Below are 20,416 nucleotides of genomic sequence, written 5' to 3' on the forward strand. Positions count from 1 at the left end.
TTTGGATTTTTTTTAAAGTGGTTGTGGTGGTGGTGGTGCTACACATACACGGATACACCGATCGGAATGGTTCGGAATGGTGGGGGGAAGTGGTTTTGATTGTGGTTTTTGGTTTCTATTAAGGTTTTGATTTTGGTTTTTGGGTGCACACACGCATATGCATATACGTGATACGTGAACAGGACACTCACACACACAGAGACACAGAGGACACAGTGAGACGTATCTTAAAGGTGCAAGAAAATAAAGGAATTTGAATTAATTTGAAAAATACGCTTTTGTGGCGGTTCTGCTTCTGTTTCTGATTCTGATTCTCTCTCTCTGTGCTTTGTGCTTTTCTGCTTTTCTGCTGCTTTGCTTTTTGGCTTTTTCATTTATGGCTAATACTGCTCGCAATTAAATTCCATTTTCAGCTTCTTAGCTTCTGGCTCACTGTATTTACTTTTATTGTCACATTGTGTACGTGCTGGGTTGTCTTTTGATTTTATTTAATTGCAATTGAAATGAGTTTTTCTTGTAGTTTTTTGGTTTAATTTTCTTTTTTTTTTTCAAATGATGATAATAATGATGGGACCTGCTGCTATCTTCTGGTTATTGTTGATGTTGTTGTTGTTGTTGATGATGTTCTTTTTGTGTTTTTTTGTATTTTGCTAAAGTTTTTGGTTTCTAGAATTGTTTTTTTCGTTTTGGTTTTGGTTTGGTTTGGTTTGCTTGCTACACTCATTAAAATTGGCAAATACAAAAGCACAACTAGAAGTAGAGAAAAGAGAAATTCGTAAAAAAACGTATTAGCAAGCTGGGCCGGGGGGGTGTGAGCGGTGTGGGTGGTGGTGGTGGTGTGGGTGTGGGTGTGGGTGTTGTTTGTGCCATGTGCAGAGTCGGTAATGGCCATAGATAGCTTTGCAAAGTTGAAGAAAAAGCAACAAAAAAAATCTAGAAAAAGTGATTTTTAAAAAAGAGTTGAATGAGAAAAGACTGAAATCGAGTCGAGCCAAGTTCTTATTTTCCATAAAGCTTCAATTGAATATCAGAAATTACTGAAAAGTGTCCAACAACTAGAGTTGTAAACTAAAGTAAAGTTTCGAGTATTGTTGCGAAGTTGAAAAGCAATATCATTGAGATTTTCAATGAATTCCCAATCACACAGTTAATTCAGTTTAGTTCAGCCATGTGGGACCGGTTTTTTAATCGCCCAGAAAAACTGTCTCATGCATTTTTAATCCAGATAATCCTTTTAGTTTGGTCGGCCTTCAGCCCAGCTCAGCCCAACTGTGAAATGGCTTTACGACCCTCCACGTAAAGGCGATCACGTAGCGGACTCGTTGTCGGGTAATGTGGCATAATCAAATTTAATCTATGGAACTGCCCCAAATGGCTGGCCCACTCTATTACCGGGCCAACTCTTTGCTGGCCAAACACACAATTCATCATTTCGCAATACCTTTGGCAGGCGAGTCCACGACGAGTCCCCGGACCTAGCTCCAGGCAAGAGAATTTTAACGTTTTGCATAATTTAAGGCGCCAGGCCACAACCAGTCAGGCCATCGAGCCACTTTTCCCATCCCACTGTCAGCATTCCCACTCCACCGAAAAAAAGAGGCGAAGGCGAAAGTCCTTTGCCACTGTCACTCACAGTGTTAATTTTTCAGAGCTCATTGATGGATGAGCGCGTCGGTTGACATTTATGTACGATGGCAGAGCCCAGGCCTAGACATGCCACAAATGATGCCGATGATTCCAACTCGGTCCAACCCGGAGAGCAGCCCGTTAAAAATTAACGCCACAAGTTCGGCTCTCGACCACACGGTTCTCACTTCGCATCCGCGGCGCCTCCACTGTGGCGGAGCAACCAAAACGAGTTAAACATATTAAAATTTGCTTTTGCAAAAAGGTACCAGAGCTGGGACCAAATGCTCAGGAGACACTTAACATCACGTACTTTAAATATGTTTAACGGAGCTTAAGTGGAATGAAAAGCGTCGGAGATATATGTGTTCTTAGATGGGTATATATAAGATATACGTGGCATACATAAGCCGCTAAAGTGTACTTGAAAAAATGAATATTTTTTGTAAAAATAATTCCAAGAAATAGGCACTACAAAGATTGATTATTTCCTGAAATAAAGAGGATGGAAGTAATGCTTTTTTAAAGTTAATTATCCCTTGTATCTCTTTAAAGAATAAGGGTATTAGGTAGAAAAAAATATATTTCAAGTGTGAAGGTCTTCTTGTCGCTTCTGTTTCTGTAACCATATGCCATAGTCAATGGCAACGTCTGTTACTGGCATTATTTCACAAAGTTGGCCATAGAAACAGTGGGAACGGAGGCTGAGTCTGGCAAGGAGCCTATCGAGTGTCCTGAGTCGCCCGCTTTGTGCAGCGACACTTGCCACGTTTCTCGTTCGGGTCTTGTATGTCAAATCCTTGTGAGATGGATTCCATCTTGGGTTCCCAGACAAAGCCCACATTGCCGCAAAACTGCGAAGGGATTTAATTTCAAAATCGTGTTCGGGTCAGAGAATCAACTGCGATGTGCTATGTAATCCAAAACAGGAATAGAAAGAGTTTCTTCCCGGCACTCTAGGATTTCAGGTGCTGCTGACTCATTAAAGGAATTAATTGAAAGGAATTTAATTGAAAAAAAAAAGAAAAACTAGGATATTAGTTCCTTAAGGGGTTGGTTTTCGTTTCTGTTTTTCTTCTTAGAGCCGAGACTTTGTTTATCTTAATTGCTTGTTTATGGGAGCCAACTTCCCTTGGCCCAGTAAGATGTTATTAAGATGTCTGTTGCCACCTAACCGGGCTGTATTAATTTCCCGTTTCTTTCTCTACTGCCCAAGTTAATATAATTTCTATGGGATATCTAATTCCTATCCTATTCCTCCTCCTTCGATTCCGCTTCTCCTAATTGACATAAACAATACTTAATTAACATAAAACTAACATTCCCCGTCCGGGGCAAACCCAATTTAAACAGCCATACGTGCGTAATTAAGTCAGTCGTCCTCCTCCAGCCACGCCTCCATTCAAGGCGGATGGGTGTGGTCGGGTGTAGGGAGTGTGAAAATCAAAGTGGCATTAAACGCACGCCCACGCACTTGGCCTGGTCAGAATCGGGCTTTTGGCTGCTGGGTGCTGGCTGCTGGTAATTGTAATCCCGCCCGAATTGGCGGTCTCGAGTGGGGCGTGGCAGAAAGTGTGACCAATTAATTGCTCCGGTTTCCGGTTTCCAGACCCTCACAGCGAGCCAAGACAACAGATGTCACTTAATGTTATTAAATCTGTGCGCGCCATGTTTGCCTTAAATCTTTTTGGCCATAAATGTATTTTAACAAGGACTGGATGAGACTGAGAGCCTGTGAGTATGCCAGTAATCCGATTAAACGGCGAAAATTGTGCAAGGGAATGCAAGCCCTTTCTCCTAACGCCGGCAAGGACTCCCTTTGACGTCCTCGAAAGCAACGATGAAGGTGCATACCGCCTGTCACCTATGTATGTATGAATGTATCCTTCCCCTATCAGGCATCTGTCGACACAATTAAAATTCTCTCACATCCTGACAAGGCAAAGCAAGGCAAGGCTCAGGCTCATGCTTTTGCTGATTTTCCACAACTGTTTATTTTCATTTGGGGGAAAGTTACACGGATAATGATCATTTGCCAAAGAGAGAATCGTAATCCGTGCTCAAATGCCATCACATTTTCGGAAAATGTTTATGCATCAGTGAGAAGCGTTTTAAAGTGATTGCCGGAGATTAACATATTTTGAGATTCAGACTCCTCCGGGTCCTTTGGATAAAGTGCATACTCAGTTGCATTTCAGTCAGCCATTCCGGGCGGCAGAGCCATTAACATGTTTAGTGTCGGAAATAGCCATAAGATGATTAAATAACCATTTGCAAATTCAATTGCATTCAGTTAAAATCCCATACACACACACACACGACCCACTTTTAGTGCTTTCTCCCAAGCCGAACTGCCATTTCAGTACCGATGAGATTGAAGCAAATGTCCTTCCCCACCCACAGCTGCTCCCACTGATACTTTAAAAGGAAGCGGACTTTTCAGCTTTTAAGTTTTCAAAAAAAAAATTTTTTTCGGTTAATATTTACAAACCATAACCGGCACCATTATGGGTTGTCAGTAAGATGCTTCCATGTTGGGGAAACACATTTCACTTCGTTTCCTTTGACTGAAAGGCAGCCCCTGCAGGTATGCAATATTATTTTAAAGAAAAATTCCATCTTCACAATGTACTTCATAGAAATTTCCCTCCTCCATGAGCCCCTCCATTTTGTTGCGGCCATATTTTTCCCCTGATGGCTGTCGACTGTGGACTGTCAGCGGCAAATGCGAAAACCAAACTCGAACGGAATGTCAGGCGTTGTGGAGACCGTTTTGGACTTTCAATTTAATTTGAATTGTTTGCGGATGGCAAGCATTTTTTACTATGTACTTGGCTACTCGTAGTACTCGTAATCGTAATCGGACTTGTGTCTTGACCGACCGACCCAACCGACCAACCAGCCAACCGACCACGCCCAGTCCATAATCTTATTAAGTGCGCTTAGTTCCTTAATAAACAATCGTAAAAACTTTGAAAACAGGAGGCGACTGCAGCCAAGAGTTCTGCCAGGGTTGGGGAGAGGGTGAGGTTCAAATCTAAACGAGAAATTACGACAAGTAACCCCACACACACACTTGGTGTTCTTGGTGTTGTGGCACAAAGTTCTGTTCAGCAGCACGCTGGCCACAGCGCCCTCGGTGGCAAATTCAATTAAATAACTGCACAGAAAACTTTCGCAAAACACAATTCAACAAATTCTTGAATGCCTTGCTACACTTTTGACAAAAATTTATACACATTCTGTCGCCGCAAAAGCATTCCACAAAACTTGCCCCACCAAATCCAAGAACCCTGCACCAAGCCGGGCTAAGCCAGGTCTGACGAATTGTTGACCAGAAAATATGTAAGTGGCCCGGAATGAGCTAAAAACTGTGGCCCCAAAAACTTTATCCACTTACATTGAAGGATGCGGTGGTTGTTTGGTTTGCTCCCTTCATGGCAGTGGCGGCTATGGCTATGGCTTGAAATGAGTTTGTAGCGGAGAAAAATCATTGCTAGCAGAGATTTACTTCTGCCACTGCCACTACTACTACTACTGGCATCATCATTTTATTTCACTTATCGCTTTTGGGCACCGCACGAACCGATCCGTAATGAAGGCCCTCCGTAAAGTTTCATTTAAGCGGATAGTAGCTACTAGCAGGCAGCCCTATGCTGGCCAAACAAAAACAGAAGACCAACCCGTAAACCGTAACCCGTAAACTGTAACCCGTCAGGACGAAAACTCTGTGTGGTGGTAGAAGCCCACGCTCGGAAAGAAGACAAACAAAATATTCTACTCTGTTCATTTTTGGTCTATAATGTTCTGTCCTGGCCTGGCCTGTCCCGAAGGCTGGCAGCTGCTTCTTTTAGGACTTTTTCTTTGCCTTCTTGGCTCCTGTGTGGACTTGGACTTAGTCTTGTTTACGGCACACACGCATGTGTTTTTCCAAAAGGAAGAACCTTGTGTTGTTGTTGATTCATAAATTCGCCAGGACTCTCCGTAGCTTCTTCGTAAATTGTTGTTTAATATGTTTTTCTATTTGTTGTGTAATTGTTTCTCTGACGCCCCTCCCCTCCACACACAAACACACACACTAACTCTCATAGAGAACTTTTCCCTTCAGGATATAACAAAAAATATAAACAAAAACAAGAATAGACTTTAACCTGAAGGTGGGTGATAAAATGATAAAATTTTTCGAAAATTAATACTGTTTGGCAGAAAAGGATTTGGAAACTTTTTACCAGCTTTGGCCAGAGTTTGGTTGGCTTTCTATCTCACTTTTTGAATACACAAAATATTATAAATTCAGTCAAACGGGATTTGCCAAAGTAGATAATCCTCCCGGTGGCTACATTTCTTGCCACAATATTGAAAGTCGAGTGCGAGTACGAGAGCGAGTGGCTTCGTGCTTCATTAGATGACAGCGCATAAATAAGAAAAGCAAACAAATGGCTGTCATGGCCAAAAAGATATATATGTATATAGCCCCACATATACACAAAAGTGTACTGTATCTCCAAGTTCGATTTGTGGCATGCCTCTTGTCGCATGTAAAACTTTTCCTACCACAATGTTACTTGACAACTGAAATTAATTGATTTATGCTGCCAGCGGCGAAAAGTGTGCCGGATTGTTTTTACAAGCCAAATAATGCACAGGGAGAAAAGTAACTAGACTTCCATTTAATCTTATATTTCTTTATGTGCAACTGTAGTTCTCGTAATCAGCACGCGTGCCACGCCCTTTGTTGCAATAACTCAGAAAAAGCAGCTGCTGCAATCGAAATTGGAAAATGTGTAAGGCTGCACTTGCTAGAGGGGGCGGAGGGGATGGGTGGTTGGGAAAAGTCCTGAATACGTGACCTGGTTACTTTTGGACCTTATTGATTCGTTTATGTTGTGTAATTTGACAAACATAAATAAATTAGGCCAGTACAATAACGCAAGCAGAAATGGCGGATATTGGCCTGGCAACCGGAAACGTTACAAGGTAGAAATAGGAACCGAAACAGAACCAGAATCATGAGTAACTGTAGCCGAAGAACAAAAGGAAAAGCTGAAACAAAGGCAAACAGAACAGGAACAGTAACAGTAACAGAAACAGAAACGTTTCCCCAGCGGAAACGGAAATCTCAGGTGTTTGCTTTGGCCTTTGTTGCTGGGTTGCTGGGTCTGTTTCTGCTGTTGCCTTTGCCTTTGCCGCAGATGTTCGCATCTAAACAGATCCCCGGCTAATTAATCTTATTTTGGCATGCCACTGGCATGAGGCAACCAGGGGAGCAGCAGCCGACACACAAAATTTCGAGTAATGTCCCCACTGAGTTGGGTTATGTGGGTACATATGTACGTACATCCATATACACCCGACATCCACGCACTTAAAGTAAGCGCATTCTAAACGCTGACACTGATGCTTGACACGAATGACGTGATGAATGTCTCCAGGATACGAGTATGGTTCTCCACTCTTTTGACGAATGCCTCTGGCCGGAGCAGCACGCAAAACAATTTCAAGTGTCGTCGCTGCCGTTCAGGTGCTCCATCATACGGGGCATGTTCATTTGTTGCTGCCCGGCTCAAATAAACTCTGCTCAGATAGCTCAGCTCTGGCTCCACCTAGCTCCCCTTCCACTTAGAGCTAGAGCCACCCACCTGAGCACCACCTTTTTAGGGAGCTTGCAGTTTGTCAACGACAGCTGCATAGAAATGGTACCGAACTGGAATCGCATAAATCTCACGAATATCCAGCAAAAATAAAAAATATAAGCATATAGAAGAGAACTCTATTTAGACTAGAACTATACCCTTTTTAGTAAATAAAATTCAAGATCTATATGCCATAAAAATACCTATTCTATAGAAATATGTCCATTCTGACTAAGTGATTTTATAAACACACAATTGTATTATTTTGTTAGTTTTTATAAAAAAAAGTAACAGAAATTGAATATACCCTCTATAAAGTCAGCGAAACAACTCTATCGCACAGATGAAACAACACAGGGCGTATACGTAATATATTTTTTTTGTGCATTTCTAATAAAAGCTTCCAACTATTTCGCCATTTCCCCATTTGATCATTTTTGCATTGCACGTGTAAGCTGATTACATTTCAAGCATATCTCCCGGCTTCGTCTCCTTTATGTATTTTTGGCATCGGGGGGAGATTAGAGCAGCTATGGTTAAAAGCAAATGTCCAGCAAAGTTAACAGGACACTGGGATGGGGATGGGGATGGGAATGGGAATGGCTATGGGGACCAGGAAAGCTTTGGCAAGAAAATATTGTTGGAGATGGAAAGTCAATATTTTCACATGACCAACAAAAAGAATTCAATATATAATTTTACTATTCAGTCATAGTAGAATAATTCCCTTTAATAGTATTTTGTTTCGCACTCGATTGGGCCAAAGTAAATGTTTGATTTTATTGATTGATTTCAATTGAGATTCCTTCTGGGAAAAAAGGGATTAGTTATGCTCGATTATTTTCCAATTTCCACACTTTTAATTGGAATTATTTTCAAAGATTTAAGGTTTGAGGATAGGCGCTGTTTAAAAGGAAACAAAAATTCCTAAGCCTTCAACTTCCCTATAGGAAGAATGAAACTCATCATACCCCTTTCAGAGCCATTTAAATGAATCAAAGGACCTCCGTTGATGGTGCAATAAGAGCTAGATAGCCCCCCCAAATCGAAAACGATGGCCATTTCGAAAAGCTTGCCCAAGAGGATTCTGTGCAATGTCAGATGCACTTTGGGTCAACGGCAGATCGAGTGCCGAAGTGCTGCCTCAAGTGGTGGACAGTTGGGAACTCGATTGTCCCCCCATCCGTGCCATTAAAATCGGCAACAGTTAAGTGGGGACATAAATTAGAAATGGTAATATAAATCTAATTCTTCTCACTCAATCCGCTAAGGCCACTCCTGCCACATCAACGCCATATCTCATCCACTTCCTCATCCAATCTCGGCATCAAGTTGAAAATGTAATTTGAGCTTAAATTACATTTGAGTGTGGAATTAGCACAGTTGTCAATCTGTGTCCTACTACGTATGTGTCAGTCCATCCAACCATATGTCCGTACGTTTGTCCGCCGGAATGTAGCAGCATATTAATGGGTCCGGCCACATTGTGCATGTGAGTGTCCATGGGAAACAAGTTGTGGCTGGTCATCCAGGATGGCCAGCTGCTGGGGCTGTAACTCGTTTACGTCTACTGCACGTTGGAAAATTTGAAAATTCATGAATTCCTCTGTGCGAGCTCACAGGAGGTCATATGGCGAGAATCCATGGGGCACGCACAGGAGCTGTTTACATTCAATTTACGGGGTGGCGTCGGCAGGCGAGCAGGGGGTTGATGGTGGACTCTTGCCAAGGCTGTTTTCCCTCCACATCTTGATTATTTTCCGCAAAAAAACTGAAAATGAAAATGCTTCTGGTTGTCCAATCAAAGAACAACCATTCAGTTGCATACCCTAACAACAATTTGCAACACCAGGCCCTACCAGGTGACCAGGTCACCTGTTGGCCCCACAATTTAATCATTTCATTTCCATTTGTGGCCATAAACAATAATTGCATGTAATTAACACAAGGACAGTTTTCATAGTTGTGACAAATGCAAATTTATTCCATCAAGCAGACTATAATTGTTTTTCTCGGTGGAGACCAGCCAGGATGTTGACGTCAATGCAAATGCAAAACATCAATAGCCCGGTGGTAAGTGGGCTCTGCTGTATCTGTGCTCCATTCTGCCATTCTGGCGTTGTGGAAATGTTTTTCATGCTAATTTGTGAATACAAAAACCTGTGTCTCGCGCTGCGACCTCGTCACGCCTGGGCACACAGTGCGTATGCTTAACCAGCCGCACACGCTGACAATTTATGCAACAGGACACCGTCACAGCCTGTGTGTCCTGCCTATTGTTTGTTCCACTGGCTCGCTCGTCGAATGCTTAAACAACAACACGTGGCCAGATCCCTACGGATTCAGTCTAGCATATCGTGTGTTCAACAAATATTAAAATTTAATCCGGCCTAAGAGAGATGTCTGTCGATGTTGCAAGTGTCCTGCTTGATTGATTGTCCTGCTGTCATCACTCACCTCGATGTATAATGAAAAAATAATTGGGAATTTGCTTTACAAAAAAAATACAAGTGCAACAGTAGTGTTTGTGGTTCAGTTTCTCTTTGAAACTAGATTTCTTTTGAGTAAAAATTTGAAAAACCTTAGTCTGCTTTTTAATTTGCTGCTGTTGGATGCAAAACCGACTTGGTTAATGGTAGCCTGGCCAAAAACCAAGCAGCTTAAGGGCTCATCCGGATGCTGCCTTTTTCCGGAGCTTGACTGCCACTGCAAATTGCTTATGCTCTTTGCGTAATTACAAGTGCTGCATGCCACCTGAAGCCTGAAGCCAGGACCCATTTTGCACGCTGGGACTGTGAATGTCCTGCGTAGTGTTCAAAGTTTGCTTTAAAAATGCACATTTGCCAAATGGAATGAATATAAATTTGTAAAAATATTACATTACGCTCGGGTGTCTAGGACAGTGTCATTTGGCGGAAAACAGGGCAGGGGCTGGAGCAGGGGACTTGGCTTATTATTTGCAATGAATAAATAAACATGGAGCGCACGCACACATGGAGGGCCAGAGAAACATGTTCATGTAACTGTATTCCCCCCCACACTATTCATCTCTTTCGCACATCCGATGTTCGTATTTCGCAAATAGTTGACATTTTTCATTTGCATCAATTCCGCTGTCACATTTCACAGTGTTTGTTTCTCTCGCCGACTCGTTTACCGTTATGGTTATTGAAATTGACGCCGCACCGTTACCCGGGCCGTATATATTCCGGCGTATATCGAGAGTAAATTAAAGACATGTCTTGTCCTTGCTACGTATGAGTTTTTTTTTTTCATTTTCTTCACTTTTTTTGCACCGTGACATATTGACAATTTGTGGCTGGCTTTTCATTTTCACATTTTCGGTCGCGTTTTTCATTTTCTCACCCCACTATCTATCTCTTTCTCAGTGTCCCGTTGTCCTGACTCTTGAAATTGACTTCGTCCTTAAATATTTGATGCATTTTCGCTGGGGTCCTTTCTGCCAGTGCACTGAAAGCAATATATATTTATTCCATAGTGCATTACTCTAATCATCAAAGGTGCGCTCCAGTTTCAGTCTGCACCGCCTCGTCCTCGCCCTCGCCCTCGTCCTTCTGGCAGGAGGCAATCTGTGAAATGGATATTCATCTCATTTTGCTCGCCCTTGTTGGCCCTTGTTCGGAAAGGAAAATAAGTGCTCCGGCCCATCTATAGATGGTATCTATCTATTGGTCTATCAGAGCATTATCGGATTAATCAATCAATTTGCAACAGCTTCCTTCGAATGAAGATATCCTTGCAGTGGCTGCTCCCTTGAAAGCAATTTAAATGGCCGCCATCTTGACTTATAATCCTCTCGTTTGGCAAACATTAAGCGCCGATTGGCAATTTAACAATTTCTGAATAATTAATATTCAATTATGCAACTGCGTGCAACGATAACGAAAGGAGACGGGCACAAAAAAACGGATATATGTATGATGGGACTGAAAACAATCCATTATCCTGCGCACATGCCTCTGCTGATGGATTATTTATGTTGCGGTAATTATACAAAAGGGTGAGAACGGACAAAGAAATGGCTGCAGGCCCATAGATACAGATACGGAAAAATAAGGCAACAAGAACTAAACCGTTATCTCTGACCAGCTGCTGAACCTCCGGGGTGGAGAGGCTTCGTCCCTCCCCTTTTTTTGGCCCTTATTTCTACTCCTTTTTTTTGTGCGTCTACTGGCAACGGTTCTGCAATAACCGCAGCGAACAACCCGCAGCTCTTCGGGCCATCGGTGGTACGGGCCATTCCATATGTCGCACTAAGGATTGTCAAAATATTGAACACACACACACCCACACACACACACTCTCTCATCTCTCATCCACTTTGGGGCGGCATACACATACTTATGCGACGCATTTAGCATCATGTAGACAAAAGCAGGTCAATACTTTTACGTTTTTTTGTTGCCACTACTGGCTGGCACTGCTGATGCCGCTGCTGCCGTTTTGTGTGGCAAAGTGAAACGTAAAATTGTTTTTTTGTTTGCTTGGTCTCCCTTGTTTATTCAGTCGTTGTCGAGGCCCAGTTTGGTTTGCTGTTTTCTGTTTGCTCTCGGCTGAACAGGAAAAGGAACCCCGATAGGGACATCCCACCCACACACGGAGACACACACGAGAAGGATAGCGATGTAGAGGCCTTGCAAAAATAAAACTCTTAAAATTTCCAAAATTAAAGCATAACATTTTGACTATTGGTTCTGCTTCAAATAGCAATCTATCCTTAAACTATCTGGAGTTGCATAAACAGTCAAGAACTGAAAGTAAATTTTAATGTTCCATAAATAAAACTCAGAAGAGGAATAAAAAAAAAAGGAAAAATGCATATAAATGAGGGAAAGTAATATCGCTTCTTTTGTTTACTATAGCATACTTTTGAGGGCAAAGATACTATTGAAAAGGAATCTTTCTAGTTTCTTTTGAGGCAAGGACAACAATGAAACTTGAAGTATTTCTACAAAAATTAACTTTCAATTTCAACTATTAAATATAAGATTTTCACTTAATTAAAACTAATCTACTAAACTAAAGCGTGTTAAAATAGACCAATACCATAGCTACAAAATTCCAAAAAAAAAACCATGTTGATAATGGACTTTATAGCCATTAAATACGATTAAATATAATCATAAACAAAGCCATTAATACCTAATTGTTTATTTTAAATCACCACTAAATTAGCTTTTTGCCAAATTAAAAAAAAAATCTATTCTAGCATTTTCATAGGCGAATTGGAATTTCACAAATCAGAATTGGCAAATAAACGGGCAAAAAATAAATTTGAAACCCCCTTTGGCGCCAAGGCCAAAGTCAATAGAAGCGGAGGCGGATAGGCCTGCAGACATTTCGCAAAAAAAAAAAGGGCGTGGCATTTCCAGCCATAAACAACAAGGAGCCAAAAGTGGCCACGGCTACAGTTTCCCCGAAAGCCAAAAGCCAAACCAGGAACCAGAACCAGAACCAGACCAGACGATAACTTTGACCGAACACTGAGGACCGGAGCCGAAACCTTTTGCCTGTTTACATTAAAAGCTTTTTAATTTGTATTCTAATTTCAATATTTGCTTGCGCCCAACAATGAAATGAAATCCTGCACTCCCTCTGCCCTCGAGAAAGGATAAATGGTACGGGGCACTGAGCAAGGTTACACTCATGTGTTTGTGTCAGTGTGTGTATGTGTGCTGTATGTGTTTATGTGGCTGAGTGCAAAATGGCGGACGAAATATGCAAATGACATTAGGCCATGTAGTATAACTTCTGGCACGTTTAGGCCACGTCGATGGAGCGCAACAAGGAAAGTTTAAAGGGATAAAGGAGGGGCTGTCCTGGATCCAGGGGACTTGAATCGTTTTTTAAGTGTTCGTGTCGGAAATCTTAAGATTTTTGACGGTGAAGTGTACAAGAGGTGAGCAGGTCGGGGGGGCCAAGAGCTCTCGACTGGATTAAATTTATGAAATGCTACGTTTCGAGTCCCGGGGGGAAATTAAATTTCAAAAAGCTTGATATCATATTGTTGTGGATTAGAATGATAGAAACGTAAGTTGTTTATTAGTTACGAGGGCTATTGATTCCCAGAATTACCAACAAATACTCTGTTCTATTAGCCATGAAACTTCAGGACCTGAAAAATAGCTTGGCTTTCAAAGTAAAGCCCGAAATTGAGTTCACCAATCGTTGACATGGACCTGGCCAATATATTTGACCAGCCAGTTGGCAAAACTCGTTTGCGCGGCAAACTTGCCCCTAAGGAACTGCACCTGCTAATTTGAGCAAATAGAACGATCCTGTTGCAGTATACAGGGTGGCACGGGGCGTATACGCAATGCTTAATTTGGAAAACTGGTAGGGAAGGAGGTGCTTGATTGTACGAATTTTCCGCAGCGGGTGGCAAATTTTGCCACCAACTGGTTTCACAGCTGGATGCAGCTTCTATTAAAAGGGGAAAATGGCCATGTGGGGTGCGTACTGCGCGCCAGTGGCCAAATGCATTTCCTATTTTAGCCAGAAACGAGAGACTCACCGAGATTGAAGGGTGGAAGGGTGGTGTCAAGGATGCAAGTACGCAAACAGCGCCTGTCAGGGGCGAGCTGGTGACAGATTTCTGCCCGGGAATTTCTATTTTAGGATCCGTTTAGATGGCCTGTCACCAGCAGTCTCGATTTCTCGATGGCCTGATGGCTCTGGTACTTTGTTTCGTTCTGAAAACGGAAATGTTGGGGCCAATGCGAATGTTGTCAATGATGAGGGATACGACGATGACCGCAAATGGATGCGACTGGAGCAGTATCTGCTATCCTTAGGGGACAAAAGGTTCGCGAAAGGTTTGACTCTTGCCAGCGAACAGTCTGTCAGCTGGACGTCAGTGTCAGTGCAGCTTTCCGCCGGATACTGGAGTCCTGACTCGACTTGCCTTGACTTGACTTGACGGACAGTCTATCCGGAACTCGAACGCCAGTTCAGTGGCCAGGATGTGTGAGCATCATCCGGCAGCATCTGTCCGTCCGTTCGTCCGTCTCCTCTTTGAAGTTGTGACGATTTATGCATATTAAAAATTATTTTTTATTGGCCCTTTTTTTTGCCCGAAAAAGTTTTTTCCAGCTACTGGATTACAAAGGAAGAGAAAGTTTCCGTTTGAAGAAATTTATGTATAGAAGAATCCTCGTGTATTTCTTGGCTGTATTTGTACTGCTCTTATTGAGTTAAACATTTCTTGAAAGTTGAGCGGAAAACCTGAAGGATGAAGGATACAGCAGGATGAAGAAAGAGATAGGAGAGAGGAGGCAAGTATACAACTTTCTCAGATGCCTTGGCACTTGACGCTGATGCTGCTGCTGAGATGCTGAGCTTCTGACTTTCTCTGACTCGAATTCCCTATTGTTTGACTTAAATTGCTTGTCCTGACTTTACGCTCAAATATTGCATGCGAAAAAATAGACAATGGTCGTAAACAAGTAGAAAAGTTGCCCCGTTCCACATGGCTTGGTTAATTAAAAGCAGCTTGACTGACGCATTGTCCTGGCGTGTCAAGTCCTGCGACTTTCTTTCTAGCTATTGCCAGCTGAGTCCCGGCCTGGTCAAGTTCGCGCCAAACATTAAAAAACGGGATGGAGGTGGAGGAGGATGACGGAGCGAGCTATTTCGCAGAAAATGGCAATAAGACCCTTCTTGCAGTTCAGTTCGCGGAGACAAAGGCTTAATTGCTTTCCCACACACACTCGCGTACACTTCAGAACAAGTTAGTGGCCATTACGAGCAGCTGCATCAGCCGCTGGGGAGGCAGTAACAAATTGGGCCCTTGCCTTGAAGAATGCACCGCTTTTTGGCCCAAATGGCGGGGAAAGCTACGAAAAAGAATGCTCCTTGATGCAAATAACTTGCGAAGGCGGAAGCAAGCCAAGGCGAAACTGACAATGAAAAGAAATGAGAAAGGGGCCAGTCGGGGGGCTGGAGAAAGCTCAGATCCGAAAGAGAAATGTGGGCCATGGGCAACAGTTTTTGATTTGCATAAACAAAAGGTTCAAGTGTGGTGAAAGTGGCTACCCAAGTGGGCAGTTGATTGAAGATGCTGCGGCAGGATGCTTACACAGCAAGAAATCATCATTTCCATCAAAAAATAACTGATTCAATAAAATAATAGTCTTCAAAATCCTTCATTTAAGTCAAAATTATAGTGTATTCCCAAATTAGTATGCCTTGCCCAGAATAAACCGCCAAGGTCGAGAGTATCCATCCACCTGGCCAAGTCATTCCTTGTTGAGAACGAGGCTGAGGCCTCTGCGGCATAAAAAGTTGAAGGTAGCCTCGGGGATGGAACTGGTGGAAGGATGAACTGGCTATGGGTATGGGTATGGGGTAGTGCCCCCAGGATGTTGCACACTCAATTTCCTGAGCGCATATCGCGGCTTTTCGTCTGTCAACAAATGCAACAAAAGAAACAAAGGCTTAACAGGAGTTGATTGTTTGCCAGCTTGGCAGTGTGCTGGTCTGGTCTGGCCTGGCCCTGCCCCTTTCGGCCATGTTTCTCAGACCCAGATCTCGTTGCAATGCATACGGAAAAAGTTTGGCTGATTTGCATAGAGAAGGGGCATTTTGTGGCATTTGTAATGCAACTTTGATGCAAACTTATGATGAGTTGAACGAGTTATTATTATGTTTTACAGATTGAGGTGCTAAATATTCATCAACAGTTGTTTCTCATCTGCCAGAAACTTGTCGCTTTCCTAGTTTTCAATAAAAAAAAGTTAAATTTCAAAACCAAAAGAAACCCAATCGAAGTTTATGATTTAAATTCTAAAGAAAAGTGTGTCCTTCTCGGTACTTTCTTCTGTGTTGGAAACTCATTTTAGTTGCAAATTTGCACTCGAGACAAGTTCGATTCACTCGCCAAGCCGAAGATTGATTTTCATGTCCTGCTTTCCTTCTCATAAGAAGATGGCGATAAGAATCATCTGACGTCAGGATTATCGTCTATACAAACACACCCATACAGGCACTCACACCAATGCACTTTTAGCTGCATTTATTTTTAGTCCTCACACTCACATATACATACCATTGGACAATGGCGGCTGTAAATATTAAGGAGTGTAAGGATAGTAGTGCCCTTCAGTTGCGTTTCGGTCAAGGTCAATTTTCCGCATTTTTTCCGTCGCTTGGAGGACATTGTACTAGTTTTCTATATATATATAGGGTATATACCATAAATATATGCACATAAATAAGATTTTTTTGTTTGTTTGTTTCAGTTGCCATTTTAATCACTTTTATTCTCATTCTTTGTCCTCATCCCCTGCTGCATATTGATGTCTGATGTCGAAATATAGAAACAAAATAAAAGGCAAACTACTTTTGCATTTGCAGCACTTGACAATTTTGCACTTGAAAATGTTCAGAATACGTAGTATCCTTTTTTTTTTTGGGTTTGGTTGGTTTGAGGGCGGGGCCACGCCCAACTCAAGCGCTTTTTGACAGTTTTCCAGTTGCTTTTGCTGGCCAGGCAGGCTACTGATCCAAGTTGTTGGATTTTGTATGTTTAAGCACTGAGAGAAATATATATTTTCTTTAAATATAAACAATATTAAAACAATAATGCAATAGTTTATGAATATTTTATGATAAATTATAGATTACTTTTACTAAATTTAATGTAAAAGGCTTCTAGTTTTTATCCTTTTTTTTTTGGTGCATATGCGGTAAAAGCTTTCAAGCACACACTCAAAAAACTGAAAGGATGGGGAGGAACCAGTACCAGCACCAGGGCCTGTCAGGATGCGGGGGAGCGGAGCCATGGGAGTGGGTAAGGGCAAGGATAAAGGGGAATTCCATTTCAGTGAAATGCGCCCGTTCGCTCGCTCGCTTGCTCGCTTATGTTAATTAAGCCTCCACTTAGCCAGGCCAAACTATTCGAAAAGAAAAACGCTGAGTGTTGCTCTCTAGCAAGGACCTACACCCACTGCCCGCCCATTCACCATCACCCCTCCCTGTGCTTTTTCGCAGCAGAACATGGGCTTACATCAAACGCTGATGCTGCTGATGCCAGTGGTGCTGATGACGTTGCGCATACGCCACGTGAGCCTGCATCTGACATCAGCGTCAGGTCCTTGCCAGCTGCCGTTGTCTCTGATGCTGTTGCTGTTCCTGAGCTATTTCTCGTTTATTTTTTTTATTGTACTTTTTTTCCTGTACATAATCAGTTTTGTTTAATCAACTTTCGCTTGGCAGATTAGCCGCCATTATTAAGGATTAATGCAGCCATTGTTGGGCGTTGTTTTGGCCAAAAAAATAAAGAAAAAATCATTAGCCATTGTTGCTGGCTGGACCCATCAACATCATCATCCTCATAATCGTCGGCATCAAGGTCGTCCCCGTTTATTTTTTTTTTTGCGTTTGTTTGTTGGTTGGTTGGTCCCCATTGTCAACGCAATTTTTCATTCTCCCACACATTTCGTGGGTTATTTTTCCAGCGCTCCTCATAGATAAAGCGCATAAAAGATCAAAGGCCTTGAATAAAACATCAAATAACGCGCTTGTCAAGCACCAATCGAGGCATGGTAATGAGAAAAACAGTTTGGCATGCCAACAGACTGAACGGGGAGGGGAACGGGCGGTAGATTGGCCAAGTGGGAAAGTTTGGCTAGTGGGCGTGGTGGTCTGGTCAACATGCGCCACTGTCAGCCTTTTGACAAGCGATTAAGCCAACATGAGCATGAGCCGGGTGAGCAGGCAAAGCAAGCTGGCAGCTGGCACATCAATTTCGATATAAAAAGTAAGTGGCCAAAAGGGAAAGGGGCAGGTGGTGGTGCGGAGGGGTGGAGAGGGGTAAGCCGTAAGCAGTAATCAGTGAGCCCTGCAATTGGCCATCAGTGACGGTAGAGAGTGTATTAAAATCAATTAGAGAATTGGTCGGAAGGGCAGGGCAGGTGAACTGCAAAAGCAAATTGAGTTTAAACCTGAAACTAAGTTCTTTACCAACTAACTAATAGGCTAAAAACACTGAGAAAAATATTGCATTAGTTAAAAAAAAATATTAAAAAACAAGAAAGGAAAGCTAACTTCGGGCGGAGCCGAAGTTTATATACCCTTGCAGTTAAAACCGGATACATATCGCAAACATCGGATATAGTTGGCCGATCCTTATGGAAATAGGAAAATATAATCCAATTTATTACAATAAAAAATCTAAAAAAAGTCCCAAACTTCTATCTTCAAAAATACGAAAGTTGATATTTCTACCAAATACCATTTCCGATCGTTCAGTTATATGGCAGCTATGGGATATAGTCGGCCGATCCTAATGAAATTTGGTAGGTTGGGTCAACTGACCAAAAATAGAATCTGTATTAAATTCCAGCTTTCTATCTTCAAAAACACGAAAGTTGGGTCATTTCCGATCGTTCAGTTATATGGCAGCTATAGGATATAGTCGTCCGATCCTTATGAAATTTGGCATGTCGTAATGTTTTGCTAAAAATAGCTCTCGTGTCAAATTTGAACTCTCTAACTCTAAAAACACCAAAGTTATACCATTTCCGATCAATCAGTTATATGGCAGCTATAAGATATAGTCGGCCGATCCCGGCCGTTCCGACTTATATACTGCGTGCAAAGGAAAGAAGGGTGTGTGCAAAGTTTCAAGACGATAGCTTTAAAACTGAGAGACTAGTTTGCGTAGAAACAGACAGACGGACAGACGGACAGACGGACATGCTCATATCAACTCAGGAGGTGATCCTGATCAAGAATATATATACTTTATAGGGTCGGAGATGTCTCCTTCACTGCGTTGCACACTTTTGGACAAAATTATAATACCCTCTGCAAGGGTATAAAAAAGAGTAATAGAAAGTAAAAACTTTAACAAACTTACTATAACTATAAATATCATAATAGTTAAATAATTTGTATAAGGTATTAAACTATTTCAACTCATGTGTTCTGAAGTGCTCTCTATCTGCAATTAGCTCTTGCCAAAATGTAACATTTGGCCAATTATTACACACAAAACATTTATTATTAACGAGCCGACTGGCCGACGAGCCAGGAGGTCTCTGGCGGTGAAGAGAAATTCCAGCCGTAAACACGATGGCCGCAAGTCGATTAGGGCAATTAGTGAGTGTATTGACAATTGCGGACATTGCAAATTAATTAATGTAAATGTCCTCTGCATATGCACGAGTTGAGGACGAGGACGGATTGCCGATATATGGCCAATCTACGGCCACTAATTGCGATCTCCTCGTTGCCCTTAAGCCCTCCTCGTTGATGTCGTAATGGCCGAGGACTGATGAGTGACCTCTTTGGACCCGGTTACGGAATAGTGGCAAAGTGAAAAAGTATACAAGGTAAGGGGGCAGGGAGCATGAGGCAGGAGCCATGAGGCTAGCAAACCCGATTGACACAGTTATTAAAAACGACATGTAGAATTGGCATTCAGGCATGCGGGCAACGACATGGCCATCGACATACTTAGGCGCATACTTTGACAGGGACGGGGCACTGACAGGGGTAGTGGGGTCCTGACAGGCGTGCAAAGTGGCCAACAGCAGTGGCAACAGCAGGGGGGCCCAGTCGGCAGCTCTTGTCGATGTCGTTGTCGTTGTCGAGATGCCATGCCACTGGCACTGTGAGCGGAAAAGGAAACATTCGCCGAGATTTCCTCAGATCCGAAAAAGGATGCCGAGGATACGGGGCAACGTTAAGGAATTCAATTAGGCAGATGAGTGGCTGTAATGCGTGTGTGGGTGTGGGTGATAAAAGTGCTGGCCAAGTCAAAGGCAAAAGTCAGAGACATCTGACACTTCACATGCTCGGATGAGGGCGTCTTATTGGCCTCAAGTTTTGACTTGGCCAGAAACTAAGCTGATGTTGCTGATCTCATGCCAAAGATGAATCGGATGAAGGGCTTAAGTCCGGAGAGCAAAACTTTTCAATAAATTTGCAATCAGTGATGCTACAGAAATACTTGTAAGACTTGTATGCAATGGAAATGGGATTTCGAGAATAAAATCATGTACCAGAAAAATGTCTATCTCTTCTTGAAATAAAAATAAAAACATAAACCTCTACCTCTAAACCTCATCCCTGACTGCTGGATAACTGAGGGTAAGTGGATAGACTTGTTGGGTGAATGCGGTTATGAAAAG

The 20,416-nt window shown here is 42.4% G+C and overlaps 1 protein-coding gene and 1 long non-coding RNA gene across 2 annotated transcripts in view; both read right to left on the reverse strand.

The window, feature by feature from the left end:
- Positions 1-20,416, reverse strand: part of LOC108133107 (serine-rich adhesin for platelets) — a 68,835-nt gene that overhangs the window by 8,739 nt on the left and 39,680 nt on the right. The gene's annotated exons all lie outside the window — the stretch shown is intronic.
- Positions 24-20,416, reverse strand: part of LOC138925506 (uncharacterized) — a 31,433-nt gene continuing 11,040 nt past the window's right edge. The window contains exon 3 of the long non-coding RNA XR_006246062.2: positions 24-750. This is a non-coding gene — a long non-coding RNA (uncharacterized lncRNA). The remainder of the gene's footprint in view (positions 751-20,416) is intronic.

This window comes from Drosophila bipectinata, chromosome 2R (genome assembly GCF_030179905.1).
Source record: "Drosophila bipectinata strain 14024-0381.07 chromosome 2R, DbipHiC1v2, whole genome shotgun sequence".
Lineage (NCBI taxonomy): Eukaryota > Metazoa > Arthropoda > Insecta > Diptera > Drosophilidae > Drosophila > Drosophila bipectinata.